We start from the raw sequence: 19,059 nt of genomic DNA, 5'->3' as shown, positions 1-19,059 counted from the left end.
CATTTGATGACTTAAGATCGTCAATTATTTTCATGACTTCGTTTGTCGTTGTTTGTACATTGTCTATTTTATGACCGAAATTAGAGGTAGTAAACTTAGCGAGATCAATTTCAGTAGTATTAAGTTTATCAAGAATTTTTTTCGCAAGAGTGACTCCCACTGAAGTGAAATAATTATTGGCAAAATTTGCCATAATTTTTGGGTCTGAACAGTTTATATTATTAATGTACAACGATTTAATTTCGGAAGATTTATTAATTTTTGTTTTAGATATATTACGAAAAGTTTCCCACAGACGTTTTGGCGTTATTACAGTACAGTTATTTTCGTAAATAATTTTTTTATAATAATTTTCTTTGGTCGATTTAATTAAATGTTTACATAAATTCCTATACTTTTTATAATGAGCTTGTACTAAAATATTTTCAGGACATCTTTTCGCCTTTTCGTGTAATTGATTCCTTCTGTGAATAGATTTGACAAGGCCAGGGGAGATCCAAGGTGTGAGTTTTACTTGATTATTTGTTATGTGTATGTGACTAGTGTGTTTAGATATATATGAATGTAATTTTGTGATAAATTCATTCATTGCTGAGTCAGTATCAATTTGGTCTAGAACGTTTTGCCAGTTTTCTGATCGCAAGTCTTCGACTAAGTTATTGTAATTTGTTCGAGGGACATATTTAATTTTAGCATCAGTGGGAGGTTTGTTTTTAAGACAGAGAGCTGTGGTGTAGTGGTCTGAAATTGTAGTGTGAAAAACAAATGAGTTGATTAGGTTAACATTTTTAACATTGATATGGTCTAGGCAAGATTTACTCATGCCCTGTTCTCGAGTAGGGCTATTAATTGTCTGAATGAATCCATTTTCAGTAAGCAGGCATAAATAATCGTTATATTGACGATGGTATTCGGGAATAGTATTAATATTGAGATCGCCTATGATGATTTGACGTTCTATTTTTTTTGAACTATTGATGATTGCTTGAAGTGAGCTCAAAAAAGTGTCGATGTTTTGGAAAGCGGGTGATCTGTAGATTGCAAAGATACATAAGTTGTTGTTCAAAACAATTTTCAGACAGTTTGCTTGTGATAATAAAATTTCATCTACTTGTGCTTGTATTCCGTCTCTGATGTAAACAACGATTCCACTTGATTTATTTAAACTTATGTTAGTGTGATATTCAGAGTAATTTTGTATAATTTTGGAGGTGTATTCTTTATTTATCCAACATTCCGACAAAATTATAACATCGAATGAGTAATTAAATTGATCAAGAAATAATAAAAAATCATCGATTTTTGAAATGCTTCTGATATTCTGATGAATGATTTTTAGACTATATGAGCCCCAATTGTATTTGTTTAGATTATTTAGATCATAAATAACATTTGTGTTATAATTTATATCGGAATCATTATAATTATCATATGGTAAACGAAACATATTTAGTATATTTTAAATAAGTGTAGTATTGCGTAACATAGTTATTATATTTTAGATTAACGTGGTGCTGTGATAAACTTTCGCATAATATAAGTTTTAATACAATATCTAATTTAGTTTTATTGACACCTAAAATTACTATGAAGCTGGTGATAATACAAGTTCCTAGCAGGTAGTGGAAAGCAATAGACTTGATGAAGCGGGAACAACGACTAAATATAATAGTAAACAAGCGAGACGAAATATACCTCGAGAGCGAAATTGGTACAATTTTATCACAGTGTTGACAATTTTGATTCATCGGAAATGAGAATAGCATTTGATCCCGCCTCTTTTCTAATATATATGTTCCCTCCTTTAACCCACGCGAATCGAAACATACGTTCCTTGGCATATTGGCGTGTCTTAAACCAGAGCTGCTTTGATCGAAAGGTCAGTTGTTCGGAAACGTAGATAGGCGAGCGAGGACCGGCAATTCCAATGTTCAATGTGTTAAGTTTGTCTTCGGTATTTTGTTGATTTTTATTGTAATTTTTCACATCCGCTAGCAGCTGATCTCTAGCTAGATTCGTCTTTAATTTGATAACTATTTCTCTCGGATGATTCTGTTTATTATTTTTTTAGCTGACCGATAGATAGAGTCGATATCTTTAGTTTGAATCGAGGATTTTGTAGTCTGGCAGATGTTGAACATTACGTCTTGTAAATTCTCCCCGTTGATTTCAGGAATGCCTCTTATTTCGGCATTATTTGCTTTGAGGGCACGCTCTTGAAATTCTAGACCATTCTCCAGGACCGTAATTCTGGCTTCCAAAACGGCGTTCTTCTTCGTGAGCTCATCATTCCGTTGCTCCATGTTACGAAATCTGGCAAGAAAGTCCTCATACTGCGCACTTATGAATTGGATATTTTCTAGAATTTTATTATTTTGGTCCAAAATATCATTTTGTTTTTTTTCTAAATTAGTCGTTTTATAAATGACTAACTCTTGCAGTTCTTCTAGATTAGTTGATGGTTGGTAGGTGGGCGTTGAAGCTTTGTTGGTCACTTTTTTTGATGGTTCCAATGTTGCGGTATCACTGGTGGTCTCCGTTAAAATAGTAGCACTTGAGGCGGCTGAGCGAGTATCCTTTTTGCACTGCTTGCACTTCTGTTGGGCACGCCTTTCTTGAGTAAATCGACGGTATGTATTCTCATTTATGCCTCCACAGGCTAAATGATAGGTGCCTTTACACGTCGCACACACAAATATTGAATCGTCTGAAAGGACGGCTTCTGGACATACTCTGCAGTGCATCTTATTATAATATATGTATGTTTCAAGTTGTTAATTAATAACTCCCTAACTGAGAATAACTCGTGTTCAAAATTAGTTATTATTAGTCAACACTTGTTTTTGTTTTCATTCAAAAATATTTATCATGTTACATTGTATAATTGTTGTAATCCTTTTTATAATAAAAAATATTTTATTCTGTATTTAAAGGTAAACTTGAACCGTAAATAAATAAATATTTATTATTGGGGCAATCAAGTAAACAAAATTAGTTTGTTCTTCTTTTGGGTGGCTGCATACATACATCTTGAGTCTTGCAAGGTAGGTATAGGTTGAACAAGAAATAGATCTATGAGCCCAATTTTATTCGCTAACTTATTGTCAGTATCTAGTTTAGTTTATATCACAGCTCAGGTATTATCACATTATCAGATATGCATGACAATTAGTATGTGGGCACAGAAGATCCGAAACAAAGTAAGACGAATAACAGATGATATCATAACTCGTTATGTTTTGATTTATAAAGCCAATTAATATTAGTTGTCATCTTACATGAATAATAATAATATGGTCACTTCAACGGACAATAATATTTGGGATATGGGAGAAGCGAATTTCGTCGGATAGATGTCAAGTTGAAAACGTGTGGAGCAATTTTCAATCGCCTTGATATTGCGTTTATAATATTATTGAAGGTTTGTATTATTAGGTAATGTATAAATTTACACTATTCCAGAATAACTAAAATGTCATCTTGGAAAATGGCCCATATTATCTACATTATGAGGGTAGAAATTTTATTGTCAAGGCCGAGGAACTTGAATAGAACATTCACAGAACTTAAACTCATTGAATTGTTCAATTCGGTGAAACAACTGGCCCTAAGTTTTTGTTAATGGTCGGATTCAATCTACGCTCAAAGATGATAAAATAAGTAACAACGGTTGCACGCAAATTATTTTGATTGAATAAGAACGCATTTTTCGTTTGCATGAACAGTTAACATTAATTGATCGATTGTTACATAATAATATTGTAACCTAAATAACCTTATGTCAAGTATTCAAAAACGTGATGTTAATTATTAGCAAAGACCAATATTCGTAACTGAAACCAGTTCTGAAAGTTCAGGGTCAAGTCAATCCTATGCGTTTATTACAAAAATAAAACAAGAACATCTCTCACTGCACGAAAATAACCTATTATTAAAAGACATTTCGTAATAATGCTTGGCACGCGGAAATAAGCAACGACCGTTAAAAACATTAGAGAGTGAAAACACACAAAATAATAAAAGGTTGATAAATGCAATAGTTCATATATTAATAATTTTATTTAAGTATTTTGTTAATCTGTCTACACATGAAAAACACACAACACGCATACGAAAGCATACTAAAGTAGAACTGTATATGTATATGACTGACAGTCAGCGCACTGTAATTCGCAAGGCCAAAAGATTATCTGGGTCGGTGGTGAGATTCGCAGCGGTAGCGTAACATTGTCGGGTTAGAGGTCGACAATAATAAACACATACTAAACATATGACTGTAGTGACTGTACTTAACATTAAAATATGATTCACACTTATTACGATAAACAATAATAATAAATACTAGGACTTTAATATTTTTATGGTTCTGCCACTGTGAGCTTTGATAGTTCCTTCGCACACGGGGAACTGAAAACAGAGTTGGCAACTGAAGTTGTTGCATTTTATCGACAATCCGCACCACGAGGCAGCTTCTCAAAACCAATTTTCAACGCTGACGCAACCATTGTTTACTAGTATTACTGCTAGTTGCCCATGCGTTGCAGATTCAAGTTGCGCTGCCTTTGCGAACTGTTTTCGAAAAAACTTCGCCACGTCCGACTAAGAAAACAATAAATTTGTTCAGGAGAGAAGCTTGGTCGCCAACCAGTTTGCAACTGCTGTCGCCAACCAGTTTTAGTTTGGTTTCGGTTTCATCGGGCGCCAAGGGCCTTATAGCCTCCTTTTCTAATACAACTGTCTTTATTGAGAAAAAAGATTTTACAACGGAGCATTCGGAAGAATGCCTGTCTGGTGGGTGTATGGTTATCAGGTGAGAATGAGAATGCTGAACTATTATCTAGCACGGATTTCTTCTCAGATAATCAAGCAATCGTTTTAAGCACGCGATGTGTCGATACTGAATTGATTACACCAAACGAAATTGAAAACCTTTATAAAACCCTCTCAAGGAAGAATAAGGGAATTACGTTCAATGAAGATTTATTTTTTATTGTTATTTAAAGTATTATCCCGTTAAACTACAAGTAAGCAGTTTGTCAACAGGATTCACATGTTCAATTTTAATGTAAATATGTATTCATAATATTATTACTAATTATAAATATACATAATATTGTTACTACTCTTAAGATATCCAGATTATTATTATTGGTACACTCAAATAACACTAAATCTACATGCTAACAAATAACAACTATTAATTGATAGTGGTGACTAGTATAAAGTATTTCTACTTATGAGCCATGTTTTCAGCATATATTTGAATCTATTTGGAAATTTATAATTTTTTTATGTTACTTCGCAACATGTTGAACATTTTGGGCACGTTATATTTTCTAGGGTTGACTGTCCGTATTTACTGCTATATTTTGGTACAAGCGTGCCTTCATTCTTTGTGAACCTAGTGTTGTGTCATCTTCCAATCTATTTTTATATTCAGAGTCAGATATATGGAAAATCAATATTTTGTCCCAATAAGTTTCAATACAACAATGAAATGTGTCTCTATGAAATTTTTTCTTTTGAAACTAGTAATTTAACCATAGAATTTTATACTGATTGTGGCTAATTTAAATTAGTTTTGCAATAATGTCCCTAAGTGGTTATTCCGTATCGTAGAATTGACTCTGCGAGTGATAGGTAAATGATTTTTAAAATATTCACAGGAACGAAACACCTAAAAGTTTATATATTCTACCCACTATCGAACTCAGTCTTACAAACATTGTTTATTTGAATGTCTTGAGATATTAATTCAGGAGTAATCGAAACTGAAGCAGGGTAGAATACTAATTGGTTTATTCACAATACGTTGCCATTATAGTTTAGACATTATTAATCGCGCAGGACCCATAGGTTGTCTTACTGGACGCCATAAAATGAATATAGCTGGATAACTGCAACCTTTCGCAATAACGATGAGTCGTTCATGAACGAGTCGCATAATTGAGCTAGCTCTTTGATGAGCCATATTCATACGACTCCCGGAAAACCGTACCACGGCTCAATTAAATGGTAACCCCTTTTTATAGGGAGATATTTTAGAAAAATAGTATGATTAAAATTATCTAATTATTAATTGTTATTACATACTTAGAGATGTGAACGGCGTCTGACAGTCCGACATCTTGTCTTGGACATATGTACCAAAATCTAACCTAACCTAGCATCTTATTTTTCTGTTGGTGTGAGGCGGCGTACCGGTACCAGGATTCGTACGATCATTCATACACTGGAAAGCTGTGAGCCGCATCGGGCGAGCACAGTATGCTCATATGATCTGAGCTCACGGCTCCGGTTCAATTGAGACGACTCTTTGAGTTGTACTGAGCTGGTACCGTGAGTCCCGCTCTTTACAAAAAGAGTCATGACCCATAGCTATTTCGCACACAATTAACGCCTGAGAGATTCCAAGGAAGATTTATGACGCTTGCATTTACAGATCAGATCCTGATATCGGAATAACGCACATGGGCGCCCATAAATTCAGATCGCGTGACCAGATAAATCCTTTGCCTATGCGATAAACGACAATAACAAAATGCCGTGTGGCACAGGACATTATCTCTAGTGACATACGACGTTTTGCCATTATTGATTTCATGTAATTTCAACTGAGAAGACTTAAACAAACGCAATACATACTATAAAATCAATGGTAGAACACGGTGGGCAAACCGGTCCAAGAGCGCATGTGAGTGAAACGAGGTTAATGCGCCCCGAAAAAACATTACTGGAATAATTTTACAATGCTTGTAAATTGTGTGTATTATTAAACCAAATTTTGAGTTATTTTTGCGATCTGATACAGCACAAATGTTACAACTAACCAGGGCTCGTAGCATTATGACATCCACATTTGAGGAATGTTGTTAGTCTGAAGGAAGCGTGGGAGAAGAGGAAAAGGGTGAGAATTGCCTGGCGTGGCTAAGCAGAATTTAAGCCCTTATAAATTTTGTTGGTTGGTATATTTACCATTTTTTTACATTAGTGTAGTACTTGCCACTCTTGTGTTCATTTTAAGCAATGGTGTTTCTCACCATGGTACTCTTCCATTTTGGGACGAGAACATTTAGTGAAATAACAAATATAAATAAAATTTGACAATATTGCGGACATTGCAGAATACCTAATAGAAGAAAATCTATATAACTAAGGTGTGGTAAGAGAAGAAATAAGTTACGAAACTAGCTTAGGTTAGGTCAGGAATTGTTATAATTTTTGTTAACCCAGGACAACCGTTGACTAATGTTATTTGCTTTCTGACACTGAAGACACTGTTTTTCTTTGAAAGAATGTGTGAATAAATGATAGACATATAAGGTATATACTTTACTTGTCATCATTCCTTACTATTTCCATTTCAGAGTGTGTAAACACAAAATACACGAAACCATACACATCCTGTTGGATTGTGTCTATCACGATTTCTATTTACAAATGATAAACATGGATTTTCAAAATATTGATGGCTGGCCACACTAAACTGTGAAATGATATATATGAATCGAGTAAAATTTAACTTTCATTCAAAGAAAGAGGTGACAACTTGGCGGAAAACGCGTCGAAAGATAACAATACACAGAATACAATAAGAGATTGTATTGTTTTCTTTTACATTGTTTTGTCAAGTTTGTTTTCTGTCCGACCGACACCAAAAGCGAAACGAATATTTCAATATTATATTACGACAGAAACTAAAAACCACTTTTCACTGAAAAAATTTAACATTTTATGCTTTTTCAAGCTGATTTTACCAATGCAGTTAAACCAGGCACTATTTACAATTTGACGTAAAATGGAATTAAATGCTAATGTAAATTCGAAAGATAAGATTGGACTACCGTTGAAGAGTAAACATTTTCTGTGTAAAATAAACATGGCTTGTTATTTATGTACTATCGAAATCAATCAATACCGAATCGTAACTAGAAATTTATTCAGAACCGAATGTTCAAATGAACTCCACTGAAAATGTAAATTGTACAAATTTGTCTGTTTAACCCTTTCAATACCAGAGTTCCTCCTGAGGAACATGAACAAAATAATTAATATCTCTTGATTTTGTCAAATAAATCGCCCAGTATTTTGCGTATCGCTTGTTAAGGATATACCTTTATTCCAGCAACAAATACAGTAAATAAAATGACAGATCCCGTTTTGGCTGTTTTGCTTGGACTGGGATCCACTATTATGTTTATTTTTTATGTTATCTTTATATTTATGCATGTTACACTGTCAATTAATATATATTTTTTAAATTGAACAATTGTTTATGCGATAGGTTTTTTTTCCTGACTTATAAAGGGTTTTCAAAATAACCCTTTGAAAGCGAGCAAAAAATAAATTCCAAATTTTTTCAAATTTCAAGTTTAAAATATGGTATATATGTGTAAAATGTTAACATTTTAAAGTTTGGGGGTTATGCATAAAATATGGGATTGTTTTCAATTTTAGTCGCGTATTATTTATTTATATTGTACATGTGATATGTATAATAATTTAATGGAACTTTATTAATTAAGTAAAAATGAACACATGCAAAAGCATGATAAAGAAAGAATATTTATTTATGAGGTATGTTATTATAGCCTTTTTGCAACTAAATTCCGTGCAGTTAAACATAATATCTACTATTTCTGAGAAATTACTGCCAACTGCATGCAATCAAGGTACAAGCGATAGGAACAAGGTACAAGTCCTGATATTGTTGCAATTAAAAATAATTTTTGATGGAGTAATTCTAGTTGGTATATGGAAGGTAATTAGGATAAGTAAATCAGGGGTGTCTATAATACCAATAACAATTTTAATAATAAAAGTCAAATCGGCTATGCATAAAAAACCTGGTCTTATAAACATTAGTTTATCATAGTCAAAATATTTCACCAACAAATGTAGATATAATATGTCTCGACGCCATCTAGTGGGAAATTTAGCACTAACAAAGCCTTTCCTACAAAAATAAAGTTGGTTGTTTACAGGTGAAAAAATATAATAAACAGTAATTGTTGACAGAAGTACTAGTACATACTGAATTACTTGGCGTGTTTGAAATAAGCCGACGTAGCTCAGTGGTCTCAGAGCACCTAACCGGACATCAGAAGGTGCGGGTTCAATTTCTCAGGAGATATTTTCAATTTGCATGGATATTTCAAGCGACTAATTATTACTTATAATAATTTGAATAAACAAATAACCAGTTGGTTTTGTTATTGAAATTCTGGCTACTTAGCCAATACTGGTCTGAGGCAGTCAACTCTTAGATCAGCAACATCATCAGCTGTAGGCAGACTGGCAAGCCAAATACTAAGTTTGGTGATCGCGCTTTCGGAGTATCTGGGCCGAAGGCTTGGAATAAACTCCCTCCGGAACTAAGATCCATAACAAGTCAAACAGAATTCAGGTCTAAACTAAAAACTTACCTTTTTAAGCTTTTTAGGCTGTAATTAAATATACCATTCCTAAGAGAAAGTCCAGTTATATTCAATTTTTCAATTAAGTCCTAAATCCTGTATCTAAATTTTGCCAATAAACAATTAGAAAATGTTAATTAAGTGTTAATCTCAAGTGACCTACCAGTTAAGTATTGTACTGTATATTTTCTCCATAAATAGTTAAGTAATAACATAGATCACTGTAGAAATGTATTATAAGTTTGTACAGCGCCCTTGAGGTGTTTTTGCACAAAAAACGGCGCTATACAAGTCATCCAAGTATTATTATTATTATTACAGTACCCAACTACTCAGTACTATTTGTGGCGCCCGTGTATCCTGTGTATCCTGTCTATTTGTTTAATCTCGCCTGATACCTTGTGGGGCGAGTCGGATGTAGCGTAGGATATGAAGGACCGTGATTATTATGATTGTCATTATTACCATCGACGGGAGGAGCGCACGTTGGGAGAGTGCTTGCACAATCGATCTCGTTGATTGCACATGGAGATGATTGTTTCGAATCAAGATGAGCAGATCATTTTGAATGATGATACTAAGGACGGGTTGTTTCGGAGAATCTGAACAATTCATCAAATTTCAACGTTCATTTTCAAGTTCTGTGAAAGATTTTTTCAAGTTCTGTTTTTATTTCAGTTTTGTCAAGCAACTAGCCTACAATGATATAAAAATAGAACTTGAATAAGTCTTTCACAGAACTTGAAAATGAACGTTGAAATTTGATGAATTGTTCAAATTCTCCGACACAACCCGTCCTTAGTGCGTATATAGTGAATAGGTACCGAGTACACTTAAAAATAATTGTATATTTAGCTTTATTTAAAACTGGCGCAGACTAGTGAATAATCACGAAACATTATATTTTTTGTTAAAAATATTATATTATAGTAGGTACTTTATCGATTGTCAGAATTATTTTCACAATAATCGGTCCCAATTTTTAAAATGACACTTACATTCTAAGCAAATCCGAGTTCTAGTTACTGAGAGACACACAATCAAAATTAGTATTTTTGAAGTACGACGTATTCAATGACGTATGACGAGTTGTTTCAAAGAATTTGAACAATCCATCAAATTTCAATGTTAATATTCAAGTTCTGTGAGAGTACCATTCAAGTTCTATCACTATCCAAGTAGGTACTGTCAAACAGCCGGTCCGCGATGTAATAATATCAGAACTTGAATAGAACGTAAATATTGAAATGTATATATATTTGTATTTATAATGTTGAAATCTTCAATTATTCATGGTGGAATTCCATTTTAATCACTTGTATGGAATAAAACACATTTCATTAATCACCACTTATGACGGGCATCTTCGGACTGGTACAATTCGAACTAAATAAATATATGGTAAATACTTCTAGCATGGAATGATCGTTATTGGCTCTTTAAATTTGGCAGATCTGAATAGTCAGATATTTACCAACCTTCATCTTCTCCATCTCCTTACCTCCCCACATCCTCCAGCCTCGCCACATACCCCAAATTGACGATGCCATAGTCTAACCCCGAAACCTGTGCTGTAATCACATATAAAAATACATATGTCCCTTTTCATTGTACGAGCCAGTATTACATGTACGTACTAATTTAATTCTGTTTCATTTTAAGGATGTATTCTGTCTCCCTCACAAGATGAATAGCCCTACAAGTCAACAGATTGGCTCATACATACTACCATAAAACACACACACGCATACTGATTGATAACATTAAAGCACCGTGTTGGGATCAACGTCTGTGTCCAGGGTGCATTAACATCGGTATCATATCGTCATTAATACTAAAATTAATAGAGTTTTAAGAGTTGACGCACGGAGATTTGGCAACAAGTAGGTCATTGAATGGGGTTTTCGAAGTAGTGGTTAAATTAATTTAAATAATAATTCGTATGTCTGACGCGTACTTAGGAATGTAAAGTTGTGTACACACGGCTGCACGTTGCGGATGCAGACGGGTGATTTGTGAATAGGGAACAGTGATGGGGATAATCGAGTGATGTTTCGAATTAAATATCGACCAATTTATAAAATATATTGGTGTAGCACCTGATAAGAATTCATTTTAATTAAATAGATTTTTAATTATTGTTTTATAGTACAGTGGGTTGCCATATTAATAGGGACACCCATGGAAAATGTGTTTTTCACACTTTGTGTTCATAAAACAAAGATGTTTATGATTTTAGGTGCGGTTATTTTTTTTTAATATTTTTTTATATTAACTCCACACAGGAGGCCCTGAAGAAAATAATTTCCCTCAGGGCCTATGTCATCTTTGGGGATGCTGTGTGGAGGGTCTTTTTGTGGAGAGGAAGGAGTGAACATGGGTCTTGAAGAGTCCCATGTTGTAGGAGGGAGGAAACACAGAGGCCGGCAGTTCGTTCCACAGCCGAGCTGTTGAACTTAAGAACGAATCGTAGAAGCGACCCGTTCTCATGTGACAAGTGCCAACCGTGTACAAATGTTGGGCACGCGTTTGGCGTGTATCCCGACTACGCACCGGTGCCGAAGGGATCAATGACGCTAGTTCCTCAGAGCATCTTCCATTGTAATACCGATAGAACAAGGACAGCATACCTACCTATTAACAAGGACATTGAATTTTGAAAATTATAAACACCGTATTTGTCCTTAATCTGCGATTATTTTTTTATTTTTTATTATTTATTAAAATTATCGAACAAAAAGTTAATATTTCGTAATTTCGCCTTTAGCCGCAATAACAGCTTGTACATGCCGTGGTATACTCTCAATGCACAATTTTGCAGTAATCTTTAGGTCAGGAGAATGATGACACACCCGGATGAGGGTTTAGATGAGCTGCTGCTTCGTTGTGATCACCTCCTTGGCAATCTCCTTCTTGGTGAGCTCCTACAGGTTTTCAATAGTGTTCATGTTAGGGGAATTCCCCGGCAAAGGTAAAACCGGCACATTTTTTTACAGCCAGGAGTGCAGTGACAGTCCTGGCTTTATGACGGGGTGCGGAGTTATGCATATAAACGTATTCCTGGCCACCAGGGAACCATTCTCCGACTTGAGGCAGTAATCGATTTTCCAGTATTTGTCTGTACTGATCCTGCCTCATAGTAGATTCCAGTAGATTTTTCCTCATATCTACTGTGAGGCGAGGTTTTTTAGATGGCCGATGACCAATGAGGTTCTCCTCGGCCAATCTCCTCTGGACTCTCCTTTGGGAGACTTCGATATCATCTTCGTTGATCATCAAGGTCAGACGAGCCACACTCTTTTTGGGGTTTTGAAGACAGATGTCTTTGATTTTGCGGTCAGTACGAGGTGTAGTGATTCGTTTTCTGCCACATTTCCCATTGTGATCCAATTCAAGGGGCAGGTTTTGATTGATTTTATAATTTATCCTGTTAACCACAGACTTTCAAATACCTGTAATGGTTGCTATTTCCCTTTGGGAATGTTGAGTGTTTAACAATAGTGTCTTCACTTCCGGACATTTTCTTGGGGACGTGTCTGAAGACCTAGCCATACTGAAAAAACAGAACATTGGACTCAATATGGAAAAACTATTCACTAAAATAAGATATGAAAAAAAAATTACCAAATTAATAGATAATTAGTAATTACTTACATTTTTTTACAGCTAAACTGTTAAAACTCGTAAATATAATTATTATGTATATTTATTTACCAGAACTTCAATCACGAATTTTCACAAAAATGCTGGCCACATGGAAAAAACCTTCAATTTTCGAGGGATGTGGCACTTTGCAAGTGTTGCCACTTCTTAAAAGTATCAGTGGTGATACCAGCAACAAAAATAACGAAGGAATGGCCATCATATCCAAGTTATTTAGAAGTAGAGACAACGTAAACATAAAAATCAGGAAATATTGGAACTGTCCCTATTAATACGGCAACCCACTGTAGCTTACCGCAGAAGAGTTCAACTTTGCCGAAGTTAGAGAAACTAGATAATCCCGATTTTTGAGGCTGAAGAAGTGCGAAAGGAAAGGAGAAAAAGAAGGGGAAAGCACCTGGCTGTTCAGATCTGGTCACTAACCATACCTATCGCTATAACAATATTTTAACAATAAAAGTATAAAATCTGTTCTGTCTCATTTAAAACCTCGAACGGTTAGCTTTGGCCTCCTTCTGAAATTTTCAACGCAACTATTATCATATACATCCTGGAATAAAAATTATTATTATTATATTGGAACCGCACTTCCATCATGAGCTATTGAGCTAAATAACCAAATAACCGTTTAATGACCAGAAGCCTTGGTTTATTTCATATTTTTCAAGTGCTCAAAGATTTCATTTCGTGTCGTGTAGTGACTACTAGTTTATTAATTTATATGTCTACTAAAAATTGTGGATAAAATGAAAATATTTAGTTCTCAGTATTTAATAAAAAGATAATACATACCTACATAAATAATTTGATGTTAAATGTCAACCACTAAACTAAACAATAGAGACGAGACAGTAAAGGCGTCTACAGACGGCTGGCCTGCCCAGTTACTAGCTGAAGACTCCGCGTCGAACGGTTTGGCCATTTTACCGTCCTTTCCTTGAGTCAAGCCTATTGTTCGATCCCTTCTCATAGGTTTTCTTAAAAACTACTGGGCAAACCAGTCGTCTGTAGCGGCCTTAACAACAGCCCAACAAAGAAAATATATGAATGGAATCAAGTCGCTACTGGCAACCTCTCCCACGAAGTGAAGAGGCGTCTATTTCTAGAGATCCCTTTAAGAAGGCCGCCTGAAGAGATTTAAGTCTGATTGTCGTAACAATACAAAGCTGAAACTCTTCCACTAATTAACCCAGCATGAATAAATTACTCAGCTTTGCTAATAAATGTGACATCACAGCTTCCAGGGTTAAGTAATAATACAGCAAAAAAATATTTTTTTAAATATGAAATGTTGGAAAAAATCATTTTCTTTAAAAGAGTTTGTAATTTTACCCATGCCAGTGTAATGTTTTTGAGAGGATTAACTAGGTTCTCGAGTTGTGAGGGATTGATATCTTAATCCATCTCTTGTAGAGACTCGGTTTATAGGATTGCCAAAACACGGTAGCAGGGGGAGTTGGAGTTCTTGCGTTAGAGTCGGACTGCCTAACGCAAGAACGTTTCCATGAGGAATGCTGCAGTTTTGATACGTTGACTTAATAAATTGCATTAGAAACAAAAAAGGTACTTCTTTCTGATGTTTGCAATATATGAGAGGTAAGACTCTCGACTAGCAATCCGGAGGTCACGGTTACAAATCCCGGCGTGTACGAGTAAATTTTATTGGACGATTTTGTGTTATTTGATAATTTTTTCATTTAAAATAATACTTGCGGCACGTTCCAGAATGGAAGATACTCTCAGTATCGCCGTAGTGTAAGACTACCATTAAGAAATCAAATGTTGCTTGAAATGTTTGGTAACCAGACCTGAATAGCCAGGACTCCCTTGCCTTCATATTCCCCATCTGCTTACCCTCCCCACTACCTTTGACCCTGATATCTGATTCGTATTATGCCATGTTGTTTAATTGATTCATTATTTCGTATTAACCTGGTATTCGTGTTAATGTTGTTTATTGTTTTAAATGATTCACTCATATTAAACTGGGATTGGCATGAATTTTATTAATTCATTTCGTGATATCCTGTGCGTGATAATTTATTTTGACTCTGGTTGACTTGATCCATTCCAATTATCTGGGGACGTTCAACGACTCATTTGAGTTGATTGACACATCTGATTCATTTGAGCAATTCGTGTTATCCCGCGATACTTTAGATTGAACTCTGGTTCACTCGATCCTTTCATATTATCATGGGAAGTCAATTGACAAATAAATAAGATCAAATTCGAGATGTACTGCGTGATACACAATTTAAACTCCCCTAACACGAAGATGTTCGGATAGTCGGAATCTGATTTGTGCTATTCTGAGATGATTATCGACTATGATTTTAGGGAATCCTACATACAATGTGGGGCAAAATTAATGTCATAATGTGAATTGGCTGCCATTTCGTCAGAAATGAAAAAAATGGGGTCTGTTTTCAAGGAAAGTTTATTTGAAAAAGTAAAATCGATGACATTAGATTGAAACAATGATATCGATCAAATGACCACCTAATAAGTTGATCCAGTTGTGTTCGTTGTACGGCATTTTGAACTGTTGCTCCTAAAAACATCTGGCTCCAAATTGGCAAAAGTAATGTCATAATGTGAAATGTGCCATATTTTTTGCAAATGGCGTCAAATGTCACTGTGCTTTGACATTTGTGTTGTATACATATATAGAATTAGTTGACAACGAGTAATGGAACGATATACAACTCAAGAACGTGGAATTATTGTTAATGCTTATTTGACCAATTTCCGGACTGTTGTTTTACCGCAGTAAGCAGCGAGCAACAATTAAAAATGCCGTAAAACGAGCACAAATGTGCATCAACTCCGAACTTAATGTCATCAATATTATACCTTCAAATAAACTTTCTGTGAAAACAGAGCTCATTTTTTTAAATTTCTAACAAAATAACAGCCAATTCACTCTAGGACATTACTTTTACCCCACCTTGTACAATAAATCGAATTTCCATGTTTAAACATCGTTTAAACTAACCTTTTCAATTATGTTATCTGCATTTAGACTTGACTTTCGTTTTCATTAAAAAATTAAATAGATTTTTAGAACGTGTGCTTGACACATTTCCACGCGAAACGGTGTAGTCCGGTCAAAGCTTTTTAAAATCGACCACGAATAATAAAAATCTATTTGAAACGTCCGTTAAAATGAAATACTATTTCCGTGGCGCGAAATCTGGCAGATGGATATACCTTTTAGCGGCGGAAGTCAATTGAGAAAATAAAACTGGATTAACTGTGACGGCATTACGCACTTGACTATGAGCCAAATGGAACTCCATTAAATTTTTAGATTTTACTATTCACGGGAACATAATATAATATTTAAACAAGCGCATCGACTAATTTAAAAATAATTATTGGAAGTTATCGTTTTTTTACATGAACTCCCCACAGGAGGAAAATAATTTATCTAAGAGGCTACATCGTCTTTGGGGATGCTGCGTGAAGGATATTTTTCAGGGGTGTTAAAAGTGAACATGGGTCTTGAAGAAACCCGTGTTGTAGGAGGGAGGAACCACAGAGGCCGGCACAGCCGAGCCGTGAAACGTTTGCTGCTAAATGAAACAAACCAGAAACAGACTGTCAATAGATCAGGAAAAAACAACTTTTTTGATATTATATCAACTGCAGATAATTATAATTATATTCAGTATTATTAATAATAAAAAAAAAACAGACGAAATTTTTCACTGCAAGAAAAATAAGTTTGAGCTTATTGAAAACTTGCCGAATAAGTAGGAATTTGTGTAAAAAATATTTTTTTCACAACGAACTAAATAAAGATTTTCTTCACGATACACACACCTATCCAAAGTAAAGGAGATTTTTCACAATATACGCAAAAATGAAGACGGAGATTTTAAATAAATGCTAAACTGAATCTTATGTATAATATTTAATTGGATTGTACTCATCCACAGATAAATAAAGGAAAACATACACAACGTCGACAAAAAGTGGAGAGGTTTTGCCAAACCATGCCACAAAAAAGTGTAAAAAAACATTGAATTAATTTTGTCTTCTAAACAAAATGTTTACATTCTAGTAATATTAATATTACATTCGCCGAAATAGGAGATTAACTTATCGCCGATACCATTTATATTGATTACGGGTCCCTACCATTTCACTAATACTTATTTATAATCTGCTCCATTACCCCAACTGGCCCGTCAGCCTAGGTCGTTATCACGAAACAAATTTAAAAATGCTGGCTAGTGTAGAGTGCATGACTACTACATTCCCTTATCTTCCACTGCACACTACGCTTGAATAACTAAACAAGTTTAGTCATTCGAATAGTGTCGCGGAGTTATCAATTACATATCATTATCAAACGCGACAAGTGGAGAACATCAGAGTTCACATGTCCGCTCAAAATAAACTGTGAGAATTAGATGAACATCGACAAATCATTCAGCAACAATCTAGAGATGTGGGGAATCTGTTTCACAAATGGAATTATGCATTCACGTTAAAGTATGTCTAGCCAGGCGCTGACATCTAATTCAGTAAATTTCAGCAAGGATATTATTATGTCCTTGAAAAGATGGCTTAACTCAGGTAGCTAGAGTTTTTTTTCTTTGTTCTTTATTTTTCCGGGAAACTATTAACCTTTTAGGTTTTTTTTACTAATTTTAAAATATAAAACAAAGGTATGAAAAAGAGTAAAAACCCAATAAAGCACTGCCTATGTGTGGGTTTTTACTAAAAAATACTAATAAAATGAGAATAGAAATATACTTTTAAAATAAAATACAACATCAATCAAGTTATAGCAATTTTAAAGTTACGGTTTAATAATGTAATAGTATCGTGAAGAAGAAAGTTTCATGATTTAATGACTCAAAAACCTCAACACTTTAACATTTAAATCTCAAATAAAAAGCTGGATACTATAATAGATATATAACATAGGGAGATCTGAAATAGAAAATTTACTGAGATCAAACACAGACTAAAACAGAATCAACTGAACTATACCAAAAAACACTATCTTACTTATTTTAAAATTATTTAAAGAAAAAAAAATTATACTACATGATGTTCATAATTAAATTCATATGTAACTTTGATGTAATATTAATTTTCTTATAATTGAATTATACATAATATGTAAATGAAATCCTCAGCACGGGAGATCCCAGTGAGGATATCATTATATCTATTTGTTACAAAATAATATATAATAAAACACTATTATTATTATTATTATTAATGTTTTTTTAGATACAATAACAAGTAATTTATTTATATAATAAATAATAGACATAATGTAATTTTTTAAGTTATAATAATACTAGTCATATATCTATATCTAATATAATAGTAGTCATTTGTATTTTTTTGGTGGAAGATTATATTTACGAAAACCAATAAAACTGCGTTTGCATTAATTTAGTATTGATTTGGTGGTGTAAAGGAAATATTAGTCCTTTTTTTAAATTAAATATTTATTAAATAATTAATCAATTTACAGAGTATAATCAAAAATGTTAACTAAAATAATTCATACAATTAGTTTCCCTGCTTTTGATTTTTTAATGTTCCTCTTCTATAAAAGCTGGCGCATTTGTCTAGAAGCCACCACCACCCCCATCCTACAATGACGTAAATAATTGAAGATTGCACAAGAGAAAAATAGATCATTTTCAATTTGTCAAAATTGAGTACTTCCACAATTAGTCACATTATTGGATTTAATAAAAGGGCAGGTGAACGCAGAGAAGGGTGCTCGAGTGGGGACCGACTACAGATCGAAAAAGACTGAAATAAGCTGTCGATGAAGAAAAATTCAAATGAAAGGGTCACACTTTAATGTTCAAATACTGTGTCAGTTTAGGTCAACTCACAACTTGAACTTTTTAAAACTTAAAAAAAAATATGAAAACAATCAAACCAGTTGTGATTTTTTCGTACCTACTTGAAAGCTAAGTTTGAGATGTACTCAATTTTT

The 19,059-nt window shown here is 34.1% G+C and overlaps 1 protein-coding gene across 1 annotated transcript in view; it reads right to left on the bottom strand.

Moving 5' to 3' along the window:
* LOC149419090 (ras-related protein Rac1) overlaps positions 1–19,059 on the bottom strand; it is a 113,902-nt gene that overhangs the window by 75,339 nt on the left and 19,504 nt on the right. The gene's annotated exons all lie outside the window — the stretch shown is intronic.

Source organism: Hesperophylax consimilis, chromosome 12 (genome assembly GCF_061612785.1).
Source record: "Hesperophylax consimilis isolate HC1 chromosome 12, BYU_Hcon_1.0, whole genome shotgun sequence".
NCBI classification, from domain to species: domain Eukaryota; kingdom Metazoa; phylum Arthropoda; class Insecta; order Trichoptera; family Limnephilidae; genus Hesperophylax; species Hesperophylax consimilis.
Note: the sequence above shows the minus strand (reverse complement) of the source record. Positions and strands in the feature narration are given on the sequence as shown.